Raw genomic sequence first — 6,706 nt, 5'->3', positions numbered from 1 at the left:
TGAACAAGCTAATCAAGGTCTTCAGGTGTGGCAAGCAGGTCATGGGGCAGAGAGCCGTGGGAATGGAGTGTGGCCACTGGTGCGAGTGTTAATGAGTGTTAGGGCACCTCAAAGGCCAGACTTGCCCACCCATGGTCTAGCCCATACTATTGTCTGTAATGGATCCAGTTCATGTCATTGATGTCACAGTCTTAGGCACAGCCACAGCCAGTTCCTGTACCATGTCACAGCTTCTCACACCATGTTGCTCTTATATGTTATGGACCCTTTTCAAAGACTGTGATGACGGGTTAACACAGTTCTAATATCTTTCTGTCAAAGATACTAGAAAAGGCGGTTTCCTCACAACTATGTTCCTTTTTAGAAAGAAATGATATCTGCGAGGATTTCCAGTCAGGATTTATACCATACCATAGTACTGAGACAGCTCTCATCAGAGTCACAAATGATTTGCTCTTATCATCCGATCGTGGTTGAATCTCGCTATTAGTGTTACTCGATCTTAGTGCTGCATTTGATACCATCGACCACAACATTCTTTTAAATAGACGGAAATTATGTTGGCATTAGTGGAAATGCATTAGCATGGTTTAAATCATACTTATCTGTAAATGAAGAGACGTCTCATCGATCACAAGTTCAGTATGGCGTACCACAAGGCTCAGTACTAGGACCATTGCTGTTCACTCTGTACATGCTACCATTGGGAAATATCATTATGAAGCATGGCATTAGTTTTCACTGTTATGCTGATGATACTCAGCTCTATATTTCTTCACGCCCTAACGAAACTTACCTATTCACTAAATGAACGGAATGCATAGCTGATATAAAAAATTGGATGACTAGTAATTTCCTAAAACAGAGATTCTAATAATTGAACAAAAAAATTCCTCACGTAATAACCTAGAATACTGTCTAACACTTGATGGCTGCTCTGTCAAGTCTTCATCGTCGGTTAGGAACCTGGGTGTGCTCTTTGATGCCAATCTTTAATTTGAAAGTCAAGTGTCTAGTATCTGTAAAACCGCATTTTTCCATCTTAAAAATATATCTAAAATATGTCATATGCTCTCATTGACAAATGCGGAACAATTAGTTCATGCGTTCATGACATCAAGGCTAGATTATTGTAATGCTATTATGGGTGGTCGCCCTGCACGCTTAATAAACAAATTACAGCTGGTCCAAAACTCAGAAGCTCGAGTTCTAACCAGAACCAGGAAGTATGAACATATTAGCCCGGTTCTGTCAACACTGCATTGCCTCCCTATTAAACATCGTATCAATTTTAAAATATTGCTGATTACTTACAAAGCACTAAATGGTTTAGCTCCCCAGTACTTGAGCGAGCTCTTAACGGATTATAGTCCTTCACGTTTATTGCAATCTCAAAATTCCGGCCAGTTGATAATACCTAGAATATCAAAATCGACTGCTGGCGGTAGATCCTTTTCCTATTTAGGACCAAAACTTTGGAACAGTCTTCCTAACATTGTCTGGGAAGCAGACACACTCTGTCAGTTCAAAGGTAGACTAAAAACACATCTCTTTGACCTAGCATACACATAACACATTATAGACTTCAATAATTCAATATTAGGCTGCATAGTTTAGGTCAGCCGGAACCGGGAACACTTCCCATAAATCCTGATGTACTCGTTACATCATAAGAAGAATGGCGTCTACACTTATATTAGTCTCTCTGTTTATCCTGAGGTTTACCGCAGTCCGCCGGATCCAAGCCGGATCCAGATCTGATGAAGGACCTGCGCCTGGACACGATGACAACGCAGTCCTGAAGTGTCAACTAGTCTCTCCCCTGTGAATGCCTTTTTCCCTTCTCTTTACCTCTGTACAAGTAAAGTGTTGTCGGGATGATTCCGGTTCGCGTGGCTACGCGGAAGCGATAGAAATTCTGTATTATAAATATCAAGGCCAGACAAGTAGTTTGTTGAGGGTTGGTTTGTATGGAAGGACTACACGCCTGCGCACATATATTCAAACGCGCATACCTATAGACTGAACTAGTAATACGCATGTGCACGCCATCAGCGTTCTCACGGGTTTGCGTTTTTTTAAGTTTGCGCAGAAAGAACTTAAGAGTTTTCTGTTAAAACGGTGTTGTGTTAGCGGCCCGTAAGTTAATAACTAATGATCGTTGTGACTGAAGTGAATCAATCAAAACTAACTTTAGCTGGACAATAACTTTATTCTAGAGCTGCTGTAAAGCCAAAACAATCTCTGTTACTTTAATTTCCTATTATCAATGTAAAGCTGCTTTGGAACAATCTACATTGTTAAAAGCGCTATATAAATGAAGATGACTTGACTTGACTCAACATTGCAAATCTTGGAAAGGTTTTCATATCATGTTTTTAAAAAAATGTAAATCTACATTTATACTGCTATACTTTGTGTTATTACTTTGCCAGTAAATTATAGAAGACAAATTAACTGCTGTAAGGGTGTTTCTAGTACAGTAGTTGGAAAATTATGGCAACTTTGACATCATTCTCTCTTCTGACTGCTGTAATTAATCTTTCTATATTTTTTCCTCTTTTACAAAGTCATGGAAATGCTATCATGGATCTTTATTTTTTTATTTTTTTACTATTGGAGCAAATGGGAATTCAGAAAGTATATTAGCTGTCGTCTCCTGTTCACCACTATAGAAGTTTTCCCTATGACGACTTACACTTCTGAGAGCCCCAGAAACGTGAAAAGGGTCCTTTCATTGAAAAACACATATTCAAAGAATGATGCCAAAATTATAGATGTAGTATGTCTGTGAAGGTATTTATATAACACAGAGATACCAATAAAAAGCACTTGAAAAGTATGTTTTCATTGAATTCAGCCCATACATTTTAAATTCAGCCCAAGTGTTCCTAATTTAAGTAATTTGTCTTTGTATAAATAAATACCCTCGTATTTATCTTGTCTGTTGTCGAGCATTGAATATTTACTATAACAAGTTTAGTAAGTTCATGAAAGGTTTTGTCAAATCATGTTCAAGTCAAGCTTTCAGTAAAGCCATGTTGTGTATTTGGTGGTGTAGTTTGTTACTTTGTCACACAATAAATCTGCACTTGGATTACAATTTATCACATATCAGTCGCCCTAACTACACATTTTGTTTGCCTTATCTCACTCCTTTTGTGTGTGTGTGTGTGTGTGTGTGTGTGTGTGTGTGTGTGTGTGTGTGTGTGTGTGTGTGTGTGTGTGTGTGTGTGTGTGTGTGTGTGTGTGTGTGTGTGTGTGTGTGTGTGTGTGTGTGTGTGTGTGTGTGTGTGTGTGTGTGTGTGTGTGTGTAGATTTGGCTATACTTGTGAGACTAAATAAATGAAAATTTCCTCAAAAATATGGTGAATCATGTTGAAAACCCATGTGATTTGATGTGGTTCTCAATATTTGAAATGCTAACAAGTCAGCCAAATCATGTATGACTATAAATTTAATGATGTCAACATGTTAGGTTTAGGGGTAGTGTAGTAACTGTCATTAGCTCCCAAGGCCTATGTGTGAGTGTGTCTTCCTGGAATCTGCCCTTGGTAAACAAACAGCAGCTGGTACTCATCATAGCACCCCTGCACCCCCGCACCTACTATCACACACAGACACACACACACACACTTACAACTCTGACACAAATTATGTCAACATAGAACAGCTTCAGCCATTTCTAAGCTGAACTGTTAAGTGTGTTTTATATTCTTTCAGTTACTCCATCAGTCATTGTCGTATAAACAACATATCTGAGTAGTGTTTTGGGCTGAACGCAAAAGTTTCTTAGATTTTTTCAGAGTGTTTTGATAGGGATAAAACCCTTTTTTTTATGTACACCCAGTGTCTGGTGGGTATACATTTAAATACTGAGTAATAACAATAAACTTAATGTTAGTTGCATGTAATTATGCACAATAATTAGTAATTGATATAGTAACTACATGTAACGTATAAGAAGGACACTGTAAAATAAAGTGTAAAATAAAAATACTTTTTAAAGAAATCTGATAATTTCTGATAAGTGATAATACTTTCCTTTGAGAAAGCATTTAGTGAAGGGCTGAAAAAATATAGGGCGGTCTTATGTTTGGCATGCTGAGACAGAGTTAATGCTGGTCGCCTTCTTCCTTTGTGTGTCTCACCTCTGAGTCCCTTTTCCCCAAGTGGGACCCCAGTCCAAACACAAGCCTTCCCTATCCAGCCCTGCCTGATCCAGCCTCCAGGCGCTCTGCACACCAGCTCCAAACCACAACCACTATAGCTTCATTATCCAGGTTACGGATAATGAAACATTTTATATGAAGTTAAATGCATTTTTATGAGCAGCACTGCTCACTGGAGAAAGTTTGTGTGAAATTCTTCAGTGTGTGGCGCGGCTGGCGCCTGCGTGAACGTATACTATGGGCTTGAGTGATACTTCAAAGTGTGTATCTTGTTGAGGAGGGGTGTGCTGTTATTTTTCTAGGTGATCTGACTAATGATTTTTGCCTGGAAGACAATAAAACAGTTGGAGAATACATACAATAATACAATAATATGTTGACGCTGTAAGCCGTGTACTGCGTACGTAGTGTACGTCAAATTTTCAAAAGTATATTTTATAGTATTTAAGTAAAAAAAAAAAAAAAAAAAAAAAAAAGTTAGATAAATATTCCAAATAATGTAATATTAATGAAATAAAAGGCCACTTTAGTGTGAGTGTATACTGTCTATGTTTTTCAACACACTTTAAAAGTCTTTTTTTTTTTTTTTTACAAAAAACTGCACTTTGTGATGATGCCAAATTAAAAGTTTAACTTTGAAGAACATTTTAAATCATTATGTATTAATAATCTATATATAATAAATAAAGTGCACGTTAACTACTTTTACTCTGCCATGTACTGCACAGAGACACGAACGCTGAGGATACAAATGCTAAAATAGTTTATTATAAGGGTAATCCACAATTTAAGTCAGAACAGGCAAAGGTCATACACAAACACAGACGCAGACGGGGAAATCCAAGGAACAGGCAGAAAATCAAAAGAACCAGGACACTGGCGAAACAGGACACTATGGTTTAGAATTGCAGTGACACAAACAAGACTTAACGATGAATGACTGAATTGACCAGGCTTATAAAGGGTGAGCTAAACAAGGTAATGACACACAGGTGGAAGTAATCAGCGATAATGAGTGTGGGCAATGGGTTATGGGAAATGTAGTCTATGAGGGAATAACAATAGTCTGGGGTGGAGTGCCCTCTAGTGAACAACCAGGGCACTCCAGCTGGTGATCATGACATACACTATGTTAATGATCTATTAAATACTATTATAACATTAACTGTTTTAGCAATGCAATAGTAACAACCCAACTTAGTGTCATGGCAGTGACTTTTGCACAGTGCAAGCACCACTCACATTTTCTTCACAAAATGTTTGTCTAGATGAGTATTTGGACTTTCAAAGTGAAAAAAAGAACAAATCAGAAACAGGAGGCAATGAATAAACAAACACTTTAATGAGATGTCACTCATGCTTTCAGACTTATTCAGAGTTTTTAGCATCAGAGGACTCATTTTGGGATCCAAATTGACTTTTCACACTTGAAATTGTCATTCTTAACCCTGGGCAAACATTATCCTGGGTCATGTTGTGCCATATTTAAGACACAAACACCATATTTTATATATTATCCTGCAATGGTAATTAATAGTCAGCTTTTGCGAATTTACTCTGTACATTTGTAAACCCTCTTAATTTTCTTATCTTTGTAATTTCATGTTTGCATATTTATGAAGTTAATAACACTGATTGGACAAATACAGCACACAGCGAGCACACAACATGTTTTAGTAATAACTCTGTGAAAAAGGAACAGAAAATAAAACATTTTTCAAATACTATTTAGATTGAGACATTGGTCACTGTCAACAAACTTTTACTCACCATTTGGTAAAAACGACAAATAATAAAATATTTCAGGCTTTATTTTGTACCCTATTTGTTGAAGGTTCCAGAAATCTACTGAACTAAGAGTTTCATGCAATTTGTACAAAGTGAGATGTCAGACATCTGTACAAACACACGGACGTTGTTTCTGTTTCAGATTCCAGCATATGAAGACAGCGAGATGCTGTGTTAGCAAATCCTTCTTCCAAAGAGTTTTACTGAAACAAATATTCACATCCTGGCCTGAAAAAACACTGAAGCATTCACAGCATGAATCTCCTTATTTTTCCTGATATTCCAACTTCCCTAAACAATACAGTCATTTTTTTCTAAGTTTCTGACGCAGATGTTTACCACAGTAAAACGTACTCGGTTACTAACGTAACCTCGGTTCTCTCTAGAGAGGAAACGAGTACTGCGTAAATCTTACGCTAGGGGAAAATCTCTTTTCCGCGAGATACTGAAGCCAAAAATTATCCTTAATTTTGAAATAATGTAAAACGCGTTGCGGCAGCATGCAGACACAGGCGAGACGGCTTGTGCGCCTATTGGCTGCCCTGCGGCAACTGCAGCAGCCTATCGATAAGGCCCACTCGTGACGTCAGCTCCAATGGGGGCGCTTCGCGCCCAATACGTCACGTCCCGCCAGAATGGGCGTGGTCTAGGGCTATAAACATAGCTTCGAGAGGCTAGCTCACTGGTTTTTCATCGCCGAAGCGAACCAGAGCGTGTGCAGGCACGGCAAGATACGCAGTACTCGT

Source organism: Leuciscus leuciscus, assembly GCF_965113295.1.
Source record: "Leuciscus leuciscus genome assembly, chromosome: 25".
Taxonomy (NCBI): Eukaryota; Metazoa; Chordata; class Actinopteri; order Cypriniformes; family Leuciscidae; genus Leuciscus; species Leuciscus leuciscus.
The sequence above is the reverse complement of the archived record's forward strand: the minus strand, read 5'-3'. Positions refer to the sequence as shown.